We start from the raw sequence: 13,865 nt of genomic DNA on the forward strand, positions 1-13,865 counted from the left end.
AGGACTATAGCGTGGGAGACAGCATTCCAGACTGCTCTGAGAAACTGCCCTGGAGAGGTAGGGGGAAGGTCAGTGACACATACGGTTTTAGTGAGGGTGGGTACGTGCAGTCAGGCACACATTGTGGCGGAGGCTTGCTGCTGGTCACGAAGAGCAGTTGTCACTGTCAGTGGTTTAGTGCTTTCCTAGAAATGCAAGAATTTGGCTCATAAAACCTTTTCCTGAAAATGTCTAGCTATCTGAAGGCCTGTTCTGCCAGTTTTTTTCTCAGAGCACAGTGCCTCAGTCCTGATCTCCACCCTGAGCACCTGTCAGGGGGTATTGAAGTTAGTAGCTTTAGCAGCTCATGATTTAATCCTTGTACAGGTAGGTGGCACGTGCCAATATTTTAGTTCGCAATTAATATAATGATGACATGATTCAACTTGAAGTTTTCTTGTGCCCTTACTTGCATTTCCTCCCTACCTCAGGCAATTCCTGCTCTGCTTTCTATCACTGTAGATTAGTTTACATTTTCTGGAAATTTGTGTAAATGTAATCTAGCCACTTTCGTTGATCATAATTATTTTGAGATTCATAAGTTGTTGTACGAAGTATCAACAGTCCATTCCTCTTCACTGCTGCTGCTGCTAAGTCGCTTCAGTCGTGTCCGACTCTGTGTGACCCCATAGACGTCAGCTCACCAGGCTCCCCCGTCCCTGGGATTCTCCAGGCAAGAACACTGGAGTGGGTTGCCATTTACTTCTCCGATGCATGAAAGTGAAAGAAAGTGAAGTCTCTCAGTTGTGTCCGACTCTTAGCAACCCCATGGACTGAAGCCTACCAGGCTCCTCTGTCCATGAGATTTTCCAGGCAAGAGTACTGGAGTGGGGTGCCATTGCCTTCTCCAGAATAGCAACTCACTGTATTCTCTTCCTGATTAACCATGGTAAGGATTTAGAGGGAGTCCTCTTTTCTGGACCACTCTTGGGTTTTTAGTGTGTTTAATACTTTTGAAGACGTCTGGCCTTTCAATGGCCTAGGGCAAATAACACTTTTTCAATATGCCTACATCCAAGAGAATAAATCCTTGCATTGTCATTGAATTCTTGAACAATCCTGACCCCGGTTCATCATACAGAGATCTGAAGTCACTGTCCTCTTCTTAATTCTATAATTATATAAATATGTAGGTGGCAGTGGTGGAGGCAGACATGGGTAAGCACAGATGAAATGATAGGAAAAGTAACATCCGTTTGATAAATTATATTGATGTCAGTTCTAAAGGCAACACCAAAACCCCTTGAACAAAGCTCTGAATGCTGCCTTGAGCTATGGAATAGTCAAAGGATCCTATTTCTTTCATTACTATAAGTTACTTCAGATTTTCTATAAAAACAGTCATCGAAGTGAGAATGATTTTGTTTAAATCTTATGCAGAGGGTGTTATTGTTTATGACTCATTACTGTTTAGGACACCTTAAGCATCCTCCAAAGGTTCCCAGGTGGTTCAGTGGTAAAGAATCTGCCTACCATTGCAGGAGACACAGGAGATGTAAGTTCGATCCCTGGGTCAGGAAGATACACTGGAGGAGGAAATGGCAACCCACTCCTGTATTCTTGCCTGGGAAATCCCACGGCCAGAGGAGCCTGGCGGGTTACAGTCCATGGGGTTAGAGTCAGACATGGCTGAGCATGCACATACATATAAAACGTGGTTTTAAGCACAAGCTCAGAACATTGGTCTAATGATTGTAGGACATATCCTCAGAGGACAGTTCCAGAAAGGGAACTTGAATATAACCATGGTGAGAAGAGAAGAAACGAGAAACACTGCTTCTCATCTTGTTCCTAATCCAGTGAATAGAATGAAAGTGATGTCCCCACACAACCTCCCATCCCCAACCCCACGGTGATTCAGTATGGACAGGATGTCTCTTTACTAGAAAAGCTTATCTTTTCCAAGAAAGCAGTTCTGGCTTGCTTGGCACATACTGGCCATGAGTATTCAGCCTCTTCCTTAAAGAGTCAAAAGGAGAGTGTGAGGAGGGCGTGCAGGGGACCCAGGGTCACGATGGCCCTGTTATTTCTTCCTAGAATAACAGGCTCTTTGCCGGTTGCCAGCATGCTTATTTTTATGTAGATTTGACCTTGGTGGCAGCCTTGAACCACTAAAATAGAATAAAATAACTATAAGCTACTTCAAAAAGCTTGACCTTAAAAATATATAAAAATATAAGACAAAGACAGGAAAACAAATTTGGGCCACAGCTTCAAGCAAAGGATCCGTGAGCTTCTTGAGTTAAAATATCAGCTCTGTGCATATTAGATTCCACCCTGTGTTTGATTATTTCTGCAGGGAGTGCTGCCTTTATCGATTGTTAGAGTGAAATGTTCAAGAGCATTATATTACAATCTGTCTCCAAATGGCTTTTCAGAAAGAAATTTCCTGTAACTCAGAGGCAGAAATTATGCAGAGAGCTGAGAGAGAAGAGCCTAGACAGCTGAATTTCACCCAGACTTTTGCACATGAGAAAATGATGAAGTGTGCCCAGAAAAAGCTTATATTGGTTTTCTTTAGCAAAGGGTCAGTTTCAGCTTATTATTATTGCATCACCAGAAACCATGCTGAATAGTATGTAAAGCAAACTGATGGAGGTTATAGCTTTGAGGGTCACAATCCTTTAAAGATGCCTTAGATCACAGGGTCTCTTCCTCACATTTCTCCTCTTGTTTTTCTCTTCTTCATCCAACTCCATCCAACATGCACCTAAGTCTCACTCGTCCATGAAGCCTCTAATTCTCTTTCATTGACTGACCCCCTCCCTGAAAGGACAACATTTGGTAGCAGTGAATTCCATTTGAATATTATTTTCTCATACTTGACACATGCATTGATTTTATTTTACAATTAGACTATCACCTTATGGGCGTGTCTCACATGTTGTGTATTGTGTGGTCTCCATAGTGCAGAGAGCAAGTGCTCTTTCTGTGTGTGTGTGTGTGTGTGTGTGTGTGTTATCTCACATTTAGTCAAAGATGTGGATTTTCTAAATTGGTAACATTTGGGTTGGGTATATAAGAAACTTCAACTCACTTCAACTGAAAGGGATGTACTGGCTCATCATAACTGAAAAATCTAGTTGTAGGTTTGGTTTCAAGTAAGATTGGAAGGAAAGTTATGACCAACCTAGACAGTATATTCAAAAGCAGAGACATCACTTTGCCGACTAAGGTCCATCTAGTCAAGGCTATGGTTTTTCCTGTGGTCATGTGAACTGAACTGAGGGTTCAATCCAGTGGCTCAAGGATGTCAAAATGAACCTAATTTCTTTCTGTCTGCTTTCAGTTCAGTTCAGTCACTCAGTCATGTCCGACTCTTTGTGACCCCGTGAACCGCACCAGGCCTCCCTGTCCATCACCAACTCCCGGAGTTTACTCAAACTCATGTCCATTGAGTCAGTAATGCTGTCCAACCATCTCATCCTCTGTCATCCCCTTCTCCTCCCACCTTCAATCTTTCCCAGCGTCAGGGTCTTTTCAAATGAGCCAGCTCTTTGCATCAGGTGGCCAAAGTATTGGAGTTTCAGCCTCAGCATCAGTCCTTCCAATGAATATTCAGGACTGATTTCCTTTAGGATAGACTGATTTGATCTCCTTGCAGTCCAAGGGACTCTCAAGAGTCTTCTCCAACACCACAGTTCAAAAGCATCAATTCTTCGGTGCTCAGTTTTCTTTATAGTTCAACTCTCACATCCATACATGACCACTGGAAAAACCATAGCCTTGACTAGATGGACCTTGGTTGGCAAAGTAATGTCTCTGCTTTTTAATATGCTGTCTAGGTAGGCCATGACTTTTCTTCCAAGGAGCAAGCATCTTTTAATTTCATGGCTGCAGTCACCATCTGCAGTGATTTAGGAGCCCAAACAAATAAATTCTGCCATTGTTTCCCCATCTATTTGCCATGAAGTGATGGGACCAGATGCCATGATCTTAGTTTTCTGAATGTTGATCATTAAGCCAACATTTTCACTCTCCTCTTTCACTTTCATTAAGAGACTCTTTAGTTCCTCTTCACTTTCTGCCATAAGGGTGGTGTCATCTGCATTTCTGAGGTTATTGATATTTCTCCCAGCAATCTTGATTCCAGCTTATGCTTCATCCAGCCCAGCATTTCTCATGATGTACTCTGCATATAAGTTAAATAAGCAGGGTGACAACATACAGCCTTGACATACTCCTTTCCCTATTCGGAACCAGTCTGTTCTATGTCCAGCTCTAACTGTTGCTTCCTGACCTGCATACAGATTTCTCCAGAGGCAAGTCAGGTGGTCTTGTATTCCCATCTCTTTCAGAATTTTCTACAGTTGTTGTGATCCACACAGTCAAAGGCTTTGGCATAGTCAATAAAGCAGAAATAGATGTTTTTCTGGAACTCTCTTGATTTTTCAGTGATCCAGAGGATGTTGGCAACTTGATCTCTGGCTCTTCTGCCTTTTCTAAACCCAGCTTGAACATCTGGAAGTTCATGGTTCATGTACTTTTGGAATCTGGCTTGGAGAATTTTGAGCATTACTTTACTAGCATGTGAGATGAGTGCAATTGTGCAGTAGTTTGAGCATTCTTTGGCATTGCCTTTCTTTGGGATTGGAATGAAAACTGACCTCAACAAAAGAGTCCAAAATGCAGTACTTGGATGCAGTCTCAAAAACTGCAGAATGATCTCTGTTCATTTCCAAGACAAACCATTCAGTATCACAGTAATCCAAGTCCATGCCCTGACCAGTAATGCTGAGGAAGCCAAAGTTGAACAGTTCTATGAAGACCTACAAGACCTTCTGGAACTAACACCCCAAAATGATGTCGTTTTCATTATAGGGGACTGGAATGCAAAAGTAGGAGTTCAAGAAACACTTGGAGTAACAAGCAAATTTGGCCTTGAGTACAGAGTGAAGCAGGACAAAGGCTAACAGAGTTAGTGCAATTGTGCGGTAGCTTGAGCATTCTCTGGCATTGCCTTTTTTGGGGGATTGGACTGAAAACTGACCTCAACAAAAGAGTCTGAAATGCAGTACTTTATGCAATCTCAAAGTTCAAGGACTGTAGTCCCTTTCTATTCATTGTCCATCATCCACAATTTTCTCTTCCAAAAAAGTACAAAGAATGAAAGGAAGAAAGAAGGAAAGAAGAGAGAGGAGGGAGGGGGGAAGGAAGGAAGGAAGGAAGGAAACAAGTGAAGGAAGGAGAGGGGAATGCACTTTAACTTATAGGCAAACACAGAAACCCCCATGACTCTGGTTCACTCAAGCTGGGGAGACTGCCAGGACCAGGTCTGTCAGAGTATAAGTATGTAAAATGAAGAGCCATCAGCATTTGCTGGAGTTCCTCGCAATTGCTAGTTTATCGCCAGATGAACACTGGATATTTCTGAGTTAGAGACTGGTTTCTGAAGGTAACACTCCCCTCAAGCATGAAGCCAGTTTCTTCTCGGCCCCATTTGAAACCTCTACAGAGGAAGGCCGCATGATTTCAATTTCTGTGTTTCTATTTCTGACAACATCTGGGGTTATTCTTGCTGTCAGGAATAAGCTATCAGTCAATGACTGGACAAAAATGTACTTTCAGTTTGTGTGACTGACCAAGTAAAGCCCGGTTTTCAGACATCTGCCCACAGAAGCTAAGAAGGAGAGCAACACACAAGATGAAAATGATCCTTACTGTGTGGGTTCTAAACAATCATCTTGCCATCTGAGAAAGTCAGTCTTGGATTTGAATCGAGCATGGAAGCGGGTGGCAGGCAGAGAAGAAGGTAAACCTCTACAGAGGAGAGTCCATGTAGAAGAAATACCTCCACATCCTTTGGTCTAACACCGATCATATTTTACTGTAAACTCCAGACTTTGTCCAGTCTTCACTTTGCACAACCACAATATCTGAAAAGATAATTTTCAAAACATCAAAAAAAAGAAAGAAAAAGGGCTGAAATGAGGAATTCTTGTTTTTTAAAAAATATTTTTTCAGGGAATCATTTAAATAACAAACTTCCCTGGGTCTTTTGGGATAGTTCAACTCTCCCAAAACTTTTCCAGAACCCATCTACTTGGTAAAAAAGAGGTGGAAGTAAGAGTCAATGTTTTGCAGCTTGTTGAAGCTTGAATAAAAATGTGCAACCCTTGATTCACCTCCCTTGCAGAAGATTTCAGTGTAAAGAGATGTTAAACTCATTTTTCTTCGTGCCTTATTAAAGTGACTGTGTTGAAAGAGATCTGGGAGATAAGAACAGTTCTGGCTTTTTGGAAGAAATTGTATCAGATGAAAGAGGCACAGGCTTTACTGAAACTCAACATGATGCTTAGAGACACACTGTTCCATCATCTCCAAGACTTGTCTTAACAGGGAAAAGCTGCTGTCTAGGCTTGTCATCTTAAGGTAAGGGGGTTACCTGTACCCATCTGGAGGGGCCCTTTAGGCCCCATTAGTCTTGGAGTCTGTGAGCCTGGATCGGCCAGGCAAGAATCAAGGATGACACAGTGCATGCATTTAACCCATTCTTGCAAGGCGAGCCTCCGGGGCACTGACTGTCCCAGGAGCAGGAGGCAGTTCCCACTTTCTCAGCATTGTTTGTGGCATTTGAGAGCCTGGTCACTACTTTCTTCTGTGCAAAAGCCCTAGGAAAGCAAAAGCCCTAGGAAAGTCGCCATATTAGCAGTCATTCATATCTATTGTTTAGACAAGCTGGAGTTCTTTGTGGTAGCTCATTACTAAAATATTATTTCAGAACAAGCTGTTGTTGTCTGAGTGATGACAGCATGGTTGAGGCCTAACAGGTAGCCCTGATGGGCTTTAAATTCTTACAAGAATGTTCAGAGAGGAATGTTAACCCATCACAGAGGCTGAGAACCACAGCTATGGTAACAGTTGGAAATCATGTCAACCAGATAACTTCCTGCAACACTGGGCTCGATTCTGGGTATTGAATGAAAAGGCACGGAGCAGACCAGGAAATCTGATAAAGAGATTGGGAAATAACATAAGAAGGAAACTGATGTAAGGGCCTTGGAATTATTTGGCTCAAGGGCAAAAAAGGTTGTTCCCAGATGCTCATAGCTGGCGTTTCTGTCTTCAAGTCAAGCTTGCATGATTTATGCAGAGAGAAAGTGTGAGTATTGAGCACCTTGTTGAGGTAGGAGAGGTTTCCAGCAGTGACTGAAGATCAGTCTTTCCAGCTTGGAGTAACCTGTGAAAAACTGCCCCAAAGCAGAAGACTTCTTAAAGGATTCATCACACCATTTTAATATGATTTTCTCTCCATGGAGCTCATGTTTCTAAAAGTCCTATAAATAAATCTCACTTACTAAGGAATCCCATATTCACCTTGGCTTTTCTAGGAAAGTCTCTAATTATGCCTTTGGTCCAGTGTCATTATTAATCTCCCCTTTCGGTCACTCAATATCCCACTTGAAAAGTAACGTATATGATTATCCCAGTAAGAGTCAACACGGTTTGATTTTAGAAATATGTATGGACTCCATAAGTTAAACTCTTTAAAAAAGTAACTCAAAGGACTCTATGATCCAGGAAATTGGCCTAGATAAATGATCTTTTAGCCCTAAAAATGTGTGATTCTTCAAGGCTGCTGGCATTACCCAAAATACCAATCATTCATCACATGAAAGTGAATGGACCAACACCCATTGATCTCTTCAGCCTCATTTGGAGGAAGGAAGTAGAAGTTACAACAATGCCCATTCTTGTAGTCATGGGTTTCAGGAGACAGAAAACTTTCTTCCACCATCTAAGCTAGGAACCTCATAGTTTTCAGATGCTCAGGAATCAATGTCCTCACCATTCTCACCTTCTTCCCACCTATGGGAATATATGATTGTGGAAAGAGCATCAACATGAGATCTTCAAGTTTAATTCTCACTTAATTAGTTCAGCAAATACTTACTGAGCACCTACCTATGCCTGGCACTGTTCTAGGTACTGGGGAAATAGGAGTAAAGAAAGGAGACCTGAGGCCATCTTCTTGGTGTGTTAAGTTTCATAGAAAGACAGACATTAAACTCAACAGGTGACTAGATACATGATTTGGAGTATGGCTGCCAATGCAAAATGTTTTGAAAGAGTGTGGGTCTTGAACAGTTGAACTCAGGTCATCAGAAAGAGAAAAGTGAAGAGCCCATTCTCCAACCCTGCCCTGGATTGAAGGCAACACCATGACTGTCCCTTGGGCTGGAAGCTGCATGCTTCTTCCCCCAATATAATTAAAATGAGTAAGAGCTGGATGCAAAAGCCAAGCGATTGCCACAACTTCCCACCATGTCAGGGTGTCTGGCTCTCCAAATTGAAGAGTAATAACTATTGGGGGGTGTTTCCTGAGCTCTCAGTGGGAATGACCCAAGATCAAGACAAAGGAAAGGCCTCCCTTGCCCAGGGATTCTGTGTTTTCCAAAACAAAAGCAAGGCCAAAGAGAAGAGTTTTGTCTCAGAGGAATGATTGGTTGGGAGACTTGAGTTTATTATTTTCTTCCCCATTCTCATGCACTGATCTCATCTTCAAGCCTCTCCTTTGAATTCAATCCTTGGGGTGTCAGAGTGAGCAGTAATTAGCAGGAGGAGGGCTTGGAGTTTGTGTGTGTTTTCTTACTTTGTTTTTAATCATTGAAGAATTTTGGAAGAGAGAATGGTCAAAAATAAAAGAGTTACACCATTGCTGTGGTTATAAAATTTTATACAAAAGAGATGCACAAAGTTGTTATTCATGCCCCAAATAAAACAGGAAAATTTTATCTAGATTTTATGAGATAGTTGCAGGTACACAGATGGTGCTTCATAAATGCATATTGAATTGAGTGCAATTGTCTAGCACATTCAGAAAATAAGCGTTGTAATAGACTGAGGGCCTTGCCAGAGCTTCGCTCTGGATATGTTCCAGAAATTGTTGTCACAGAAGGTTTAAATATATAAAGATGATACAATAGATTCTATTTTCATGGAAGTAAACCAGGCTCTAATTAATACACCAGAAGCTGAATCACTTTGTTTTTTCAGGCTCAGAGAGAGGAAGTGCCATCTCCCCTTAGTTATGATGCACTGCCAGTTTGTTGATGCATAGTTAGGTTTTTTTTTTTTTTTAGGAGAAAGAAAAGAAATAGAATTGAGCACTAACATGGCAGGAACCTCGGAGAAAATTCACACAACGAAGAAGGAAGGCTGGAAATTGACCTGAATTGTCTGACATCACAGAGTCAGACTTTCTCTTTCCTCCCATATGAGATGAAAGAAGCCTGCCATTTTTAAAAAATATAAATTTATTTATTTTAATTGCAGGCTAATTACTTTACAATATTGGATTGGTTTTGCCATACACTTTTAACATACGAATTCTTCCGAGTTTATTTCCAACTGCTCTACCTGTCTCCAGGTCTTCAAGCCTACCAATGCCTGTCCCTACCCTCCTAGCAGAGACCTTCCTCTCACCTTCATAGAGAGAAGCAGAAGCATCAAAAGGAGCCCTCTCCAGGTCACCACCACCATCCTTCCCCCTCCCCTCTCATTAGACCAAAAAGAAGCATCTTTGGTCTCAGGCAAAGCCCTCCAACCGTGCCCTACCTCTTGTTCCTTCCCACATATTCTGGAAATTTCCCCTTTATTTACCTTCTCTCTTTCCTATAACTTTTACTCACATGGGAATCTGCTCAAATCTCCCTGATCTTTTTTTTACAAAAAGAATAAAATCCTTGTCTCACATGTTTCCTCCAAAGAGGGAACTTCATCCCTTCAGAGCCAGGATTTTTAAAAGGTGGTCCTCTCTGTCTCCTCTTCCTCACTCTCATTTCCCCCTTACCCCTATTCCTGCTTCACAAAATTCCTCTCTCTAAAGGCTCCAGTGGCTTCCTGGTTGCTACTCTAATGGACATACTTCAGTCCTCGCCTTCCTCATCCTCTCTACAGCGTTGAACACTTTTCGCTCCCCACTTCTTGAGACACTCTCCTTCTAGTTCACACAACCCCACTGCCTGGATTTCTTCTTAAACTTTTGGCTACTCCTTCTTGGTTTTCCTCTTGGCTCTGTTTTCCCTCATAAACGTGGGAGTTCCCTGGGGATCCATTTGGGTCCATTCTTATCCTTCTTCTTTGCTGTTCCCAGAGTGATTTTTTTTTAAAGCAAATATAATCACTTCATTCCACTTAGCATCCTTCAGAAGCTCTCAATTACCTTCAGAATAAATTCTTACTCTTAGCCTGGGTTCACCAAATCTCTCCCAGTCAGTCTAGTGTCAGTTTTGTCTCTTACCCATTACCCAGAAGTTCCCTAAGTTCAGCTGGAGCTTAAAATTAACTGAACAAGTCATGTTCTTTCTGGTTTTCATGTCTTAGAAAATGTTGTTTTATTTGCTTAGAGCACATTTTCTAGCCTTTTGTTGTTGTTCAGTCACTTAGTCATGCCTGACTCTTTGTGACCGTGTGGACTGTAGCACACCAAGCTTCTCTGTCCTTCACTGTCTCCCAGAGTCTATCAAACTCTTGTCCATTGAGTTGATGACGCCTTCCAATCATCTCATCCTCTGTCTTTCTTCCCTATCTTTACCTAATAATTTCTAAGATTTTTCTTCCAAAGCTCATCACACATTTCTATCACAGGGTGTATCAATTAATATCTATTTGTCTATCCTCCCTTTACAGTTTGAGGATCTTAAAACAGAGATTCTTTTATTTATTTATTCTTTTAAGCTTTATGTTCTCCTTGCCTAACATGGTCCCTGCATGAATAAATTTGTTGAATGGGTGAGTAAATAAGTGAAGGTCTCAGCCCACTTGATTTCAAGCCCAGCACATCAACTAAGTTCAGACCACATAGACTTTTCCTATCAGAACTGAGTGCAATGCTTCCAAACCAATTATACATACCTCCACAAAATAAAGGATATTGATTTTCTACCTACAAAATAAATGTCATTTCTGTGGGGAGGAATGTGTTTGTTCTGGTCTTCCTGGTAGTCATGGAAACGAATTACAGCCTTGGGCAAAAGGGCATCCCTCAGTCAAGGGGATGTGGTGTGATCTGGTGGGTAGAGAGGGCATCTTGGAGGCAACCTTCCATTTATAGCTCATGTTGACTCCTTTGGGCCATTAAGGTGATGGGCAGTGAGGACTACTGACCCCTCCTCTCATCACTTCCATTTCATCACTTGCTCTTCTATTTTCAAATTGAGCTTATTTCTGGGTTAGGAAAGTTTTTGTTGATCAGTGGAGGCCAGAGAGACCTTTGCTAAGATTTTGTTTCTGTGGAAGTTTCCAGTTTGGTTTCTACATCTGTTTAGTTCTTATGACATCATGATGGGTTTGTGCTATATCCCTCACACGATGCCAATGTCTCTAAGAGCAGGAACCATGTATTTTTATTTCTTTGTAGTGTCCCTCAAGCCAAGTTTAGCTGTTTACCTTTGGAGCGCCAGCTAGCAGGACTTAATAATTGTTTATGAGCATAATCACCTTTTATTTTGTATTGAATAGAAGTGTAAAATAGTCATAAAACCACTATTTAGTGTTTAGATTTACAAGATGATGATATATAAGCTTTTCTACAGAATCCTGGAAAATATGAGAACATCCTAATCAGAAGGGATACAATTTTTGGCACAAGTCCTTTGAGCACAATGATATGATTTTTCCAACTTATTCCTAGAGCAGTAAAATAATATTTTAAATGTTGGCATAATCTGTAGCAATAGAAGATTATTACAGTGATGGATTGCTTTCTGGAAACATTCTTAGGTGTACTTTATTAAACAATGTAGCAGGGAGGGACATGATGGTTTCCAGCCACCTTCAAGTTCTGGATATTTATAGCTCTTTACCTCCACCTCCCTTAGACACTGAGTTATTATTAAGATGACATAAGCATTTGCTAGATGGACCCTTGGTCAAGACTTCTAGATCTGTGAACCTCTTTGTTGTAAGCTGAGTCTCCAAGATGACCCCAGTGGTTTTTGCCTTCCAATACACATGCCCTTGTATAGTCTCTTTCCACAATGAATAGGGACAATGTGATTATAAAGGATTTTGAGAAGTAACAGTGTCTCGCTGTTGAGACTGGGTCATAAAAGACATTATGACTTCTGCATTGCTCTCTCTTGGGTCACATGCCCACGGATCGATCAGCTACTCTGTTATGAGGACTCTCATAGCAGCATTATGGAAAGGTTCATGTGGCCAGGAATTGAGGCTTCTTACCAACACCCACCTCCAATGTGCTAGAGATATTAGTGAGTCATCATGAAAGTGGATTCTCCAGCCCCAGTCAAGCCTTCAGATGACTGCAGCCTCAGCCCACATCTTCTTTGCAACCTGTGAGAAACCCTGAACCAGGACCAGATCATTAACTACTCCTAAATCCCTGATCCACAGAAACTGTGTGATAATAAATGTTCATTGTTTTAATCCATTAAGTTTGGGGTAATAGAAATAAATGAAACTTGAACCCGATTTAGAACGAACTTATGGTCTAGCACTGTAGTGGCTACCATGATTCACTACCAAGATTGCTTCTTCAGGACTAAGATAATCATCTCCAAGTCACCAGAGGGCTTCCCAAGTGGCACAGTGGTAAAGAATCTGCCTGCCAATGCAGAAGCGACAGGAGAGCCTGAAGATGTGGGTTCAATCCCTGGTTCAGGAAGTTCCCATGGAGTAGGAAATGGCAACCCACTCTAGTATTCTTGCCTAGAAAATTCCATGGACAGCAGGGCCTGGTGGGCTACCGTCCACAGGGTCACAAAGAGTCAGACATGATTGAGTGACTGAGAAGTATTGTCTCTCGACCACACAGTTAAATCTCTCACTAGGAATTGCTCTCGGCTGAAGATATGTCTCATCTAAGATTATGACCAGCTGGAATCCAGATTGCCCGGAGAAATATCAATAACCTCAGATATGCAGATGACACCACCCTTATGGCAGAAAGTGAAGAGGAGCTAAAAAGCCTCTTGATGAAAGTGAAAGTGGAGAGTGAAAAAGTTGGCTTAAAGCTCAACATTCAGAAAACTAAGATCATGGCATCCGGTCCCATCACTTCATGGGAAATGGATGGGGAAACAGTGGAAACAGTGTCAGACTTTATTTTTCTGGGCTCCAAAATCACTGCAGATGGTGACTGCAGCCATGAAATTAAAAGACGCTTACTCCTTGGAAGAAAAGCTATGACCAACCTAGATAGCATATTCAAAAGCAGAGACATTACTTTGCCGACTAAGGTCTGTCTAGTCAAGGCTATGGTTTTTCCTGTGGTCATGTATGGATGTGAGAATTGGACTGTGAAGAAGGCTGAGTGCCAAAAAATTGATGCTTTTGAACTGTGGTGTTGGAGAAGACTCTTGAGGGTCCCTTGGACTGCAAGGAGATCCAACCAACCCATTCTGAAGGAGATCAACCCTGGGATTTCTTTGGAAGGAATGATGCTAAAGCTGAAACTCCAGTACTTTGGCCACCTCATGCAAAGAGTTGACTCATTGGAAAAGACTTTGATACTGGGAGGGATTGGGGGCAGGAGGAGAAGGGGACAACAGAGGATGAGATGGCTGGCTGGCATCACTGACTCGATGGACGTGAGTCTGAGTAAACTCTGGGAGTTGGTGATGGACAGGGAGGCCTGGCATGCTGCGGTTCATGGAGTCGCAAATAGTCAGACATGACTGAGTGACTGAACTGAACTGAGCTGAGCTGGGGCAGCCTATGGTCAATGACTAACTGATATGAGGATAAAAAGATCTTCCTTCCTTGTTTCAGTTTGCCCTTCTCCCAGGTCTGCTTGGTCAATTCCTTAAAGATGTATTTCCTGAGTGCACCTCAAAATAAACCTTCTGCACTCTGTCTCAGAG

At 41.9% G+C, this 13,865-nt stretch overlaps 1 protein-coding gene across 2 annotated transcripts in view; it reads left to right on the plus strand.

The window, feature by feature from the left end:
• The window catches only part of LOC138421781 (uncharacterized), a 211,368-nt gene extending 200,429 nt beyond the window's left edge, over positions 1-10,939 (plus strand). Inside the window, exon 6 of one of the 2 annotated variants that reach the window (XR_011249636.1) lies at positions 9,123-10,939. The gene's annotated coding sequence lies outside the window, so the exon portion shown is untranslated. Of the gene's footprint in view, positions 1-2; positions 69-9,122 lie in introns of those variants that run through there. The other variant, XR_011249637.1, reaches the window with a different exon arrangement.
• The last annotated feature ends 2,926 nt before the right edge of the window (positions 10,940-13,865 follow it).

The sequence above is a fragment of the Ovis canadensis genome, chromosome 16 (genome assembly GCF_042477335.2).
Source record: "Ovis canadensis isolate MfBH-ARS-UI-01 breed Bighorn chromosome 16, ARS-UI_OviCan_v2, whole genome shotgun sequence".
Classification (NCBI taxonomy): domain Eukaryota; kingdom Metazoa; phylum Chordata; class Mammalia; order Artiodactyla; family Bovidae; genus Ovis; species Ovis canadensis.